At 36.4% G+C, this 13222-nt stretch overlaps 1 pseudogene; it reads left to right on the top strand.

Moving 5' to 3' along the window:
* The first annotated feature begins 11252 nt into the window (after positions 1 to 11252).
* On the top strand, positions 11253 to 13219 carry LOC113077164 (H2.0-like homeobox protein; annotated as a pseudogene).
* Positions 13220 to 13222: the final 3 nt, after the last annotated feature.

The following is a 13222-nucleotide window of genomic DNA, read 5'->3' as shown; positions in this document are numbered from 1 at the left end:
GAGCAGCATTAGGATGCGATTAGGACGTGAAAACATCAACATGCACGAGGACTATGTCAATGCGATGCTAACATCTCTACTTATGCATATGAATGTGCATGATTTAAAAAAATAGCTTTAAAAAGAATTTATCTGAAGAATAATGTAAACGTATTATTTGTATTATTATTATTTGGGGCAGAATCATTAATGCATTACATGGATATTTAGTCACGGTCATTTTATGATATCACTTTTTTGTTTTCTAATTTTAAAATTAAATTTTACTACTTTAATAGATCGCTTTTATGGAAATATTATGTTTATTTTAGATTATTCATGCATTATTAAAAAAACAATTCTGAATTTTTTTCTTTAAATAGAATAATATAAAACAACGTAATGCATGGAAATAGTAGTCGGGAATGTTTTATTTACAAATTATATAAAATCGGGAAAAAGCATATTACCTGTTATTCTTTAAAAAAAATCACAAGATTTTTAAAGTATTATTTGACTACTGTAAAGTTTTTTCATTATTCAAGAAAACATTTGACCTGCGACATGCAAGTTTCATTTTTTTTTTTTTTTTTTTTTTACAATTTATATTTATAACATCTTCAAAAATATCAAATAAAAGTTATAATGTATGGAAATATTAGTGCATTTGACTACAGAGTCAGATCTATTTAATTATTATTATTTTAATTGTATTTATTTTTTGCATTTTTAAACAATAAAACAATGCAATCTTGATTTAAACGATTGACAGTAACAGATATGACAGACATAGATATCAGATGTATTTCATAAAGAAATTGATGCATGGCCAAATTACATAAAACAAAATAACTGTTTTATTTTATGCATTTTAAAATCTATTAAAATCATGCTTTAAACACACTTACGCTCATTCATATTTAATCAGAGCAAGTAGATTATAATTGGAAGTTATAATTTAATCTAGTGATCTGTCACGCGCGTTCCTTCCATTAAACGTCGCGTTATTGCACTAATTCATCACGCGTTTGGGATCATGAACGCAGGCTTATGTTCCAGAGCTGCAGAAGCATCTGGCTTCCTTCAAGAGCGATGCCTTTCAGTAAACAAGTGCTCAATCGATCACTGCAGACCATTAAGGGCCTAACTGGACCAGCAGGAGCTGTGTGTGTGGATCTCCGACATCACTAATGCTTTGTTATGACCTTTCCTCGTCTAGCTGTTATTTAACATGCAGCTTTTTGATTTAACCCTGTGTATATTGAAGGAGAAGAGTAAGTGGCACGTCTGGATTCCTTTCCAAAAGGCCAAAGACTTCAACACAAGGCCTGAGACTGGACCGATATCGGTCCTTCGGTTCTGACATTATTAGCATCGACGATCTGAAAACTCTACTCATTGGATAATACAGTTACTGCTTTTTCCCCTAGTAGCACAAATTAGTAAATATTGTGTAAAAATAATAAATAAATAAAAATATCTCATATGTTATAGGCATGCACTTATTTTTTATGTTAATGTCGAGACTCCCAATTCATTATCGGTAAATAACATGAAGTGCAGTAGCCTTTGTTTTTATGTTGTTTTTTACTCAAGAGGATAGTCTGAGCTGATTGTAGTTCTTAGGTCTGTAAAAAGTCTGTCTGTCTTGTGCAGATCGGAATGGGAACCTGTGACCCTCTGCTCTCCAAAAAAAAAAAAGAAAATGTGTGCATTACATGCATATTGTAGAAACGCCAAAATATATATTTATATACGAATAAATATAGGCTATAACACAAGTGAGGTAATAATAGCAACAGTAGACCGGTGGAGTGCTTTCCGATACGGAATAAACGATGCATAAAAAACTATACTGTAGACTACATTTACTTATATATTATATACATATACATTTTAGTTTATTGCTAATCAGACTCGGGAGTTGAAACTCAACAGACTGCCGATATCTGAAAATCACTAAGGCCTCATTGGTAAACTATGTGGTTCTTGGTTGAACTATTTATGTTTTATGTAATTGAATACCGATCGTTTTGATTGGACCATGCGGTGATAGCTACACACATCTACTAACAGCTATGACGTCACCTGTTAACCAGCTTCTGTGCAAGTTAGATCACTGCACATTCCTCTAGATGTCAGGACTAGTGGAATGATGACACTGAGTTAATTTGCAATTAATTTCTGTATATTTATTTATTTAACCATTTAAAAAATCTTATGCAAAAAAATGCAGTTTTTCTTATGCAGTTGTGCTGTAAGTTTAGTTGGAGTCAAACTAAAATGTCTATATTTTCTGCGCTGCTTCACTAATATGATTATAGTTACTGGCGGATTTTCATTCTGTCAAGGGTGCGTTTAAAAACGCGATTAATAATCCGTGACAAACGTTTCCCGAGTCTGTCAGAGCCCCGAGATGAACCGCAGTGAGCTGGACAGATCGACATGCAACTCTCCAGACAGCGATTTCATCAACCAGAGAGGATTTGGGAAAACAACCCAATTCCACGAGGTCTCCAAACTTTCCCACACTCTCGGAAAAAAAGGTACAATTTTGTACCAAAGAAGGTACAAACCCTTGTCACTGGGGCGGTACCTTTTACTGGTACAAAATTGTACCTTAATGTGAAGTAACAAATTTGTACCATTATAGTTTGTACCTTTAAGGACATGATTTGTACCATGGAAAACCAAAATGTACCTTTTTTTTTTTTACTTACTGGTACAATATTGTACCTTTATCTAAGGTACAAATTTGATCCTTTAAGGTACCACCCCAGTGACAAGCCCTTTTGTACCTTAACTGTGTCAAATATGTTCCTTCAAGAACTATTAAAGGCCATTTTTCTATTGAATAAAATCAATTTAATATGAGAAACAATACACATAAATACATTGTATTTGAATACTTTGTTACAGGTTATTTTGTAAAATACATCTCTGCAGTTTACAATGAAAATGTCAAACATTTTTAACAGGACATTTCTCCATTTGCTACAAAATATTTCACTAAAATGTCACAATATGTCAATTTCATTTTCCCATCTACAAAAAAAAATAAAAAAAAAAAAAATCACAAGCTATTCACAATACACATAAATACATGTTTGAATACTGTTACAGGTTCAAATATTTCTTGTTTTGTAAATACATCTGTACACTTTACAATGAAGATTTAAAACATTTTTAGCATAAAAACATTTCTCCATTTATAATATAAAATATTTCACTAAAATGTCAATGTCAATTTCATTTTCCAATCTACAATAAAAATTCACAAGCTATTCACAATACAACTTAAGACTTTTAAATTTTTAACTTCCACACAATAGCCTTGAATTTACATAACATTAACAGTTTTAAAGGAGTAATTAAATTATGTATAGCATATAGCTGAGATGTAAACCTAATGTTTTGTAGGTGAGTGACTATGCATATCTGGCTCTTACATACAAATGGTCATCAACCACATAAAGGTCAAGTGCCTGTTGGTCAAGTTCCTCTGCTGGCATCACACAAAACCAATCCTTATCATTTGAAACACGAAATGCATGGAAATTAGAGTCAAACGATTGTGGGAGCAACAGTTTCCCACACAGTATCCACAATGTATCTACACTGAAAACGTACTTAACCTGAAAGAATAAAGGAACTTCCTCTGTATGCACAACATCAATAACAAACACATCTTTGGTGCTGTACTTTACATTATTTACACGTTGAAGTGTTTTACCTGCAAAATCTATGGCTTGACAACTTTTGTGACTATTAGGTGTATTTTGAAGCTCTCTGGGTAAAGATGTAACTTGAGTGCGAATGCTTGTTCCAGTCACTTTTTCATAATCACTTAACATGCTTTCTGATGAAAACTCCCAACACTGTTTGAATTGGTGTCTTTTGCTTAAGGAAGCAGCAATATTCATGAATGTCTGTGAGGAACAATTTGGACATGCATAGGGTCGTGGCATCCTCTCAGTCTAAGATAAAATAATCCTGACGACAGCAGTTGGCAATGGTTTGTCACCAGGTGCAGTTAGCTTCAACACATGCCTTTGGAGAAAGAGATGTGTGTTCCTGTTGTATGAGGGACGAAAGGTTGAATACAAAATACGTGCAAAAAGCAGAGAGAACACCGTTCTCCATCCCAACTGCTCAGCAAAGATCCCTTCATTTTCACAGTGCTGAAAATTCTCTTCTGGCTGAAGACCTGTTTCCAGTTAGACGCTCCCAAAATCTGTACAGTGGGATATGGTGTGGCTGGTTCTTCCTAAACAGAATGGAAAAAACAATATTACAAACATCAAAAGGAAATCTGGATTAAATTCATGTTCCCAATGACTAGTTACAACTGTCTATCTAAACTTAAGCCAGAATAGTTTTTATATCATCTTACTTTCAGGGATGCACCGAATAAATTCAGGGCCAAAACTTCTAGATGCTCTTGGCCGAAAACTACTTTAAAAAAAATAATTATTAATTTCTTATTTAAAAAATGTGAATGTTTTACTCTCGAATTAGTGATTTAAAATCCTGCCCCCCAGGCAGCTTATAGCCTGTATAAAGACGTACAATATTCAATTTGTATTTTCAATACAAGCTGTCTAAACGGAAAACATGCATACCACAAAGACTCTCTGCAACAGCTTCTCTTCTGGCATCCTTGTAATGTGCTTCTGTAACGGATTTCCCCTTAGCCAAACTCAAAACATTGGACACAATTTTGCTTAATTTTAATTAATGTTATTTCTTTTCTCACCATAGTATAAAGCAACAGTTCACACACCATGCTCTAATGGGAACTTTAAACTATTTTTCAGCACTGAACTAGTGAATATTGCCATAATAGAATTAAAAAAAAAAAATTAAACTGTAGCAAGAACCAACTGGTGCTGAAACAGCAGGTTTCATGACCTTTTAAGCATGTCTATAAATTGTATATTGCATTAATGTCTAAAAAATAAATATTAAACAGTTGACTTACATATCCATTTCCCTCTGCATCTCTCAGGTAAGGGTATTTGGAGATAAGAGCCTTGACTGCACAAACATAGTCACTGTTTGAAGGATATCTATCAGAAGATAGAAAAGTGCGCAAATTTACTACAAATGTTTACCAGGGTTTGGAATTTAAAAAACAAAATAGTGTTTATTAAACTTACAGTGTGTGCTGAGCCATAGTCTCGTGCAGCACTCGTACAATTTTATGCCGGTAAGTGCTGATCTTATGACATGGTTCTTTGTTATCCAATTTTAACTGAACATCCTTTGGGAATTTGGTAGTGAGAAGACGAGGAATGGGGCTGAAATTCTTTGCTCTTGGCTGTTTAGACAGAGGAATGACGCAGAATAGAGATGAAACAGTATGAAATGTTCATATCACGACTATAGTGACCAAAATGATCTCTGAATTTTAACAGCATTAGCTACGTTTACATGGACACAATCAGAATGAAATCAATACAATTGATGAATCCGAACAAGGTGTTTACATGAATGATAAATAAAGTAATCGGGTTGATGTGCGCGTTTATGTGTCACAAGTTTCAAATCAGATTTGATGTTTTGACATGGGCACACTGCACAAATATACAGAGTTTCCGGCTGTTCACGCATAAATATTCTCCTCTATTGGTTATTTCTTTGTTTTAAACAGCAGACATAATATTAATTTGTCTCTGGTCATAATTTAGAGCAGATTAACCGTTTTGCCGTGCTGCTTATTGATCACGCAGGAAAAATGCCCCTCACCACGGCCAAAACCAGACATCTTTGGATGAGAATCCAAAACAAGGACTGGTGGGACGTTGTCCTGCTTCACTTCACAGAGACGCGAGTGAAATTAGGATTTTAGAATGACGGGAAACTTATTAATATGACACTTTATTCAACAGGAAGAACAGCTCGTTCCACGCGTCATACGTCATTACGCTATTTAACGTCATTGCACAGTCCTTTCAGTTTTTCAATCCGATCAAGTGTTTACATGTTCTCTCGATCGGATTACAAAAGGGATAAACCACACCATTTCAATCCGATCTAAATTTCATCTGGATCAAGCTAAATCAGATCGATTAAGGTGTTTACATGAAGGTTTTTTAGTCCGATTGAGCCATCAATTCAATTACAAGTGTCCAAATAAACGCAGCTATTGATAAAATGTTCTGGAATGTTAAAAAATTACTCACATATACTGAAATCACTTCACAGAATTGTATGTTGAAACCAACAAAAATTAGCAGCATTATGCACTTTTTGTAACATAAAATGATGGCCAGATTTTAAATAAACAAATTAATTAACCGACTTAATTCATTTGGACTTATTTTACGATCTCTTTATTGAAGTTTTGAAGCATCAGAGTTTTGGGTTAATAGACTTCTATTAGTATAGAATACTATAGTAGTATAGTTACTTCTGTGAAATCTTTCAGACTTTGAAGTGCAGTTTTACTGTGCTTTATCAAGACTGACATCAATGTCATTCTGGCAAAAAAATTAATACAAAATTTAAGGACTTAAGGAAAATCAGTCAATCAGAAGAAAATACAAGGGAACATAAATAACACAATACTAATACTTGCCTCAAAGCTGAAGGTGTAGTCAGACTTTCAGACAGTTCTTCACTCTGGTTCTCTTCAAGTTGTTGGATAAGTTTGATAAATTTAACTTGCTTCTTAAAAGACTTCTCAAAAAGTTGTGCTATCATGTGATCCGTGAGACCAGCACTGACAGTTTCCCCATCAACTTCAAAATCTAAGAGTCAAAGAGACATTTGCTAAGTTTCAAAAAACTTACAATGAATGAAATGTATATGACTTATAGATAGGGCAGAATCAGGTAAGGTTAATCACACTATTTTAAACACAGGGAAAGAGTGATGGGCAGAACACAAAGAACACATTCACAAGTTTGTCTGGACTTTTGCAAGATATATACTTTTTGAACATGCACAAGACGGACGTTATTTGTATATCGGAGTTGGGTTTGGGCTGAAAACATGAAATGCACAGAGTTTAATAGGTATGAAACCGTATGTGTAACGAATGTCAAACGTTAAATTAATGCCTGCTTCAGATTACACGATAACATTTAACAGATCAGTTTGACGCAGGGTGTCGTGGGGATTCATAAACCACAACGGGCGTCGGGACGCAAGATTCAATAGTTTCATCTCGTATAGTGTGTCATAACTGCCCACTGCTCCGGGTGTGTGTTCACAGTGTGTGGGTGTGTTCACTGCTCTGTGTGTGTGCGCGCACTTCGGATGGGTTAAATGCAGAGCACGAATTCTGAGCATGGGTCACCATACTTGGCTGAATGTCACGTCACTTTCATAATTGGCGACAAACAATGTCGCGTTTGCGATGCTTCACGACATCACGACTAGCATGTTTAATTTTTAACGGTCATCCACGACGGTTCTGTCAAGAGTGAGTGTGTACGTGAGCGAGCAACAGTGAGTGAGTGTGTGTGTGTGTGTGTGTGTGTGTGCGCGCGCGCGAGTGAGTGAGCGACAGTGTGTGTGGGCGAGACACCGTGACTATCATAACTGACACAAAAATCTTACTGCATAACTTAATTTACCAGAATTGCAGCACACAAACTGAATCACTTTATACTATAAGCGGAACGGTTAATAGCACTGGATTCGTACATGAGCTAAATAAACTTGCTAATGCCATGCTTAAATAGCTGTAACATTTTATACATTTTGATTTGATTAAATATAAAACTCACCTTTGAATTTTCTGTTTTCTTCCTCTGAGAATTCGAGTCCGGCCTCTGTTTAATTTTAATAGGAGTTCTTCAGACGACATCGACGACAAAGCCTTGGTCGTCTGCTTCCCGCTCTCCGTTCTGTTTGAAAATTCTTTGGCCAAATCAATGTGGGTGTTGCTATGCCTAATGACATATTGTGTATTGTAATTTAAGTAATTTAACTGCTTTAAAAATGCCAAAAAGTTGTACACAAATGGATAACAGCATTGCATGCTGTCGTATTCGCTAAATTTACGTTTTCTAATTTCGCTTTGAGTAGTTGAAACATTTAAATTGTTTGTCACATGTACTAATTATATAAACATCTATAACTATAAACACAAATAATCAAAACTCACCTTTACATTTCATCTGCAAACTATTTAATCATTTAAATCCACTTTCTTAATATTTTTGAGCTTTTAAGTCGAAAAAGACAGAAGCAAAATGCCTGGACGTGTGTTTCAGAAGTGCTTCTTCCCGCTCTCAGTAATGACAGAGAAAATTCTGTAACGGCTGCAGCAGCGCTGCCGAATTCGACCAATCAGTGTCTTGTTGCTATGCAAATTATTTAACACAGCAACCAATCGTGCATGAAACAGGTAATTTGGTCGGATTGCAAAGGAAAGCAAACGACAAATTACGTGGATACCAATGATAAAATGTATTTTATCATGATTGTCTATTAAAAATATTTATTAAAAAAACTGCATGTATTTTGTTTTATAAATATCACAAAACCTGTTTCCTAGTGGTTTTCACATGTTTTTAGCACTATTATCAGAACTGTTATGATAATGTACATTTAAGACAGTTGTATAAACTCATTTAAATATTTTAATCAGTAAATTATTCATATCTTTACTATTTAATCATTTTCGTTCACAGAGATTGTATGCTATTTGCAAATGTAATAATAAGGGAGCTGTCTACAAGGTTGACAGGTATTCAATGTACACCTTATTGTGAGACAATTTTGTACCTTCATTTCAGTTGTACCTAAAAGGTACCAAACAGTATCATCAGAGGTCTTTCCTGTACCATTTAGGGTACATTATTAAAAAGGTACAAAACCGTTCTTCGAGGAACATTATTTGTACCACCCATGTACCTTTTTTTCTGAGAGTGCATGATCGGCATTTAACGACTTATGATATATTTAATTGTCCAGTGTTTTCAGTCACTGCTGACAGACAGATGCTCCTGCTGGGGGTCCAGAAATAAAGTCCCTCCCAGAGGAACAGATGATGGATGATGTTATCAGTGCAAATAGAGAGAGAGAGCAGTTCAAATCACTAAATCATTAAGACAAGTCTAATGGTTTTTATCTGACTACGACAGACATGCACAGTGTTGTTTTGATGCTTTTCATTCATAAAAATACACGCAGTTTCCTTCAGTGAGAAACGTTTTGTATCTTCTGTGAACAGTTGGCTGTAATTACTAGACAGTTACCTGCTAATTTAGTTAATTACTACAGCAGATGACTTTGTGCTTTCAATGCAATTATATTTTTCACAATACAGGGCGTATAGATATAGATAGGAATGCATATATGGATATGGATAATAAAGATATCCGGAAACTTTGGGTTTATCCTGTTTTCTTCAGTAGACAATTTCATTGTAGACCGAACTTTCATCCTGGATATTTTGACTTGAGCACGATATTCCTTATTACTGTGTGTGTGTGTGTGTGTTGTGTGTGTGTGTGTGTGTGTTCTATATATAAACGCATCCTTCCATTACAGATTTTAAGGCTGTCACTTCACTAGCTTTAATAACAATAACTGCTTTTTTTTAAGGAAAGCAAATTATTGTTTGTGTATGGGTGGGGAATAATAAGAGATCCATTACATTCTGTAAATTATTTTAATAGCTATAATCTGTTCCTCAAATGATTAGAAAATAAATTCAGATATGACTAACTTTTCATGATACTGGAACACGAAAGCAAATAATATATAATTGAATTCAGATTAATTTTATAATGTCGAGAACGTAGAAATTGAAGGTCTATAGCAAGCAAAAATTTTGCATCTTTAAAGGCAATTTTACTAAGCGGTTTCTAAAACTATATATTTTTTAAATAACATAAATGTACAAATTATATAAAATATTCAGCTAAATACATTTTCTTTAAACACCCAAAAAGATGCATGATGTCAGAGAAGCGCTGAATGTTTATTTATGTTTAATTCTACACATTAATAAATAAAGAGAGATGGCAGCGGTTTTATGACGTGTTTTATGATCTCGCTCGTGCATCGTTCGAATATTTTACCGGCATGCACCTGAAATAACGTGCGCGTTCACAAGAGGCGCGTCTTCTGCATCCTCTTCCCTGGATTGGAGAGAGAGGCACTACATGGCACTACATCTTTAAATTTAAACCGGAATGGAGTCATTCGAAAACACCGTGATGAGGCAGTGAGGGTCATTGACCTTTCCGCTAATGAATCACGACTAATGGACGCCACAGAAAAAACACCATGCATGGGAAAAAAATTATCATTAATGATCATAAACATAATATCAGCATCTGTAATGCATTCTAGGAATTCTTTCACACGCATATAGACTTTTTAATGTGAGTAAATACATATGCGATTGGAAAGTGTGTGGAAGAAAAAACTATTAGGGTGCTTTATTTTATAATCGATCAGTTTTTCTATGATAAACGGCGCGCTATTTTTGGCCCAGTGATGTAAAGTCGTGCATATGGATGAAGTATCGCCTCGATGAAGTTAATTGTGTTTTCGTTCAACTGGAGAATAGATTTCCTCTGTTTATTATAAGCATAAGGACGGATTTGCGTCAGCGCGCGACTTGCGAGTTGAGATAAAGTTGTACAAATATTGAAAAAGGGAAGTGCTACAGTCATTATAAAGTTCCAACTCTCCGAGTTGGAGGAAATAAGGGTCATCGGCTGTATCCTAAAATACTAAAGCATCTTCTATTTTTGGCCTAAATCAGGCAGGAATATCCGCTCATTTAGCCTGAATCAGAGCTCATCAACAACAGGATGAGCTGCATCGAGAGACTCCTGCTTCCTAACCCCAGAGCAGAACCTCCGAATAAAGCCTAGTGATTGTGGATCGCTTTCTTATCAGAGTTTGTTGTTTGCATATTTTCGAAAATTAGAAAACCGGTCAGAAGCGCAGCGAATGCATGCAAAAAAAATGTATAATTAAAAATGCATCATTTATATCACATCATCTTCTAAAAGTATCATCTTAAATTATTATTTTCCAAGCTGTGCACCATTAAAAAACTATTAAATGTTGTTCATTCTTTCTAGTTCTATATAATGCATCCTATAAATTCGCTAAAATTAAATATTAATAATATGTTTATTCGTCTATGCTATTAATGCATTGGCTTATAATGAACAACTTGTGGAATATCTAAATAAATTGGTTTCTATTTATTTTTTCTTATATCTGATTAAAATTACAATTTGATTCACTCAGAATGAACACGCTTGAAAACAAACTCTGAAAATGTTTAAGGTCGTATCATATGAATCATCGCCGTTTAATAAACGTGGGGATTTTTAAGAGTCATCCTGGAAGTGCTCGTCGTGTTTGGGGCGTGTTGGACCGTTCTGTCCACTTCCATTGGCTCGCAAAGAGCCAATCAATAACGGAAGTCCTGCTTAGAGCTTTTTGGACTCCTGTCTGGAGTTTCATACTTGAGGAGAAACGCGAGAGAGGGCAGTTTGTACTCATTACATGTAGTTTTTATGCGATTCTGTGTCGAGAAGTTTGGGCTTGCCTGCCGGGATGTACACGGCGGGACTCAATCCGTTTTACGCATCGAACTTTAGCCTTTGGACCGCGTACTGCTCGAGCGGTTTGGGGTGGACAGCATGAAGAAACCCTCGTTCTGCATCGCTGATATTCTGCACGTTGGAGATGCTGAGAACATCCCGGTTCGTCTTCGCTTATGGCTCACATCGGTGCCCGGGGATCCCGTTACGCCCGTCCCGGTCACTCCAAGCGCGTCCGCGTATCACATGCACGGAATACACTTTACATCCAGAGCCGCGATGCACGCGCAATCCGCGCCTCCGCTCTCCAGCAAAGACCTCAAGTTCGGGATCGATCGGATATTATCCACAGACTTCGAGCCGAGGGGAAAGAATCGCTATCACTGAGAGGTAAGACGTATTTTGGTGAATCACACACACACAGGGGTTTCTAGTAAGCACTTATGGAAAGGAGGACATTAAACAATTGGACGCGTCCAGCCCCATGCGCGCACGGCCTGTTCATAAAATCCAATACGAGTTGAATTGGCGCTTTAGCTGAATTGTTCGGTGTTTGTCGTTCTGTAACAGATCTCACATTGATTGTTAGTCCGAATCGGCAGTCAGCAGTCCATGTGTCTGCCAGCCCTTACTTCGCGTCCATGAGCGAAACCTCCTCCATGATGGGTTCAATAAGCAATGCCGCGAGGCAATCAGGGCAACATCAGTTTCAAGACACCTTCCCAGGTAGTGTAGACACCCCAGTCGAGCCCTAAAGAGCAGGAGACGCTCCTTTCCTTTTGCATGCGTGTGCAGTGCCTACTTTGCACATGCTTTTGAATAACATGCACTCCGGCCAAACTGCATTGCATCGGTTGTGTTCTAATGGCGTGCGTGTGTGTGTGTGTTGTTTGACCCAAACAGGGCCGTATGCGGTGCTTTCAAAAGACACAATGCCACAGACTTACAAGAGGAAAAGGTCGTGGTCCAGAGCCGTGTTCTCCAACCTCCAGCGGAAAGGCCTCGAGAAGCGCTTTGAAATCCAGAAGTACGTCACGAAACCGGACAGAAAACAGCTGGCTGCGATGCTGGGCCTCACCGACGCACAGGTGAGCGACTGATTATCAATGCAAACCAATGCATACAAAAAAATAAAGGTGTTATTTATTGAAATAACGTTTTGGAATGAAACCCATGCTTTAGAGTGCGAAGAGGCATCTGGAGCTTTAGCAGCTGGAGGCTCGTGCATTTGCGACACCCACATTTCTAGAGAAATGAAAGTCAATTATTAGCAAATGCAGGAGGGGTGCAGTTGTTTCGTTTCAAATCATCCAAATTTAGGGCATTGGGCAAGAGTTTCTGTCTTATTTAAAACCGGAAGTAAAACGACAGATAGCGAATGCGATTATAGAGTTTCAAAACTTTCCAATTGAGTGTGGAAAGCCGTCTTGGTCATTTCAATTAATTGACAAACTTTTCGATTCAGTTTGTGCATGCATTTCTATATTGCATAGGTAAAGTGCACTAAATGCACATTCATCTTGACATCTCAAAACGGTGCATTACAATACAAAAATGCACAAACAAAAACACATTTTAATTTAAAAACATATACTCTAGCATTGGAAAGAAAAAAAATCTAAACGAAGTTCCTCCTGTTTTAGGTCAAAGTTTGTTTCCAGAACCGGCGGATGAAGTGGAGGCATTCCAAAGAAGCGCAGACGCAGAAGGACAAA

Source organism: Carassius auratus, unplaced genomic scaffold (assembly GCF_003368295.1).
Source record: "Carassius auratus strain Wakin unplaced genomic scaffold, ASM336829v1 scaf_tig00021845, whole genome shotgun sequence".
Classification (NCBI taxonomy): domain Eukaryota; kingdom Metazoa; phylum Chordata; class Actinopteri; order Cypriniformes; family Cyprinidae; genus Carassius; species Carassius auratus.
This window is presented reverse-complemented; position numbering and strand designations above follow the sequence as displayed.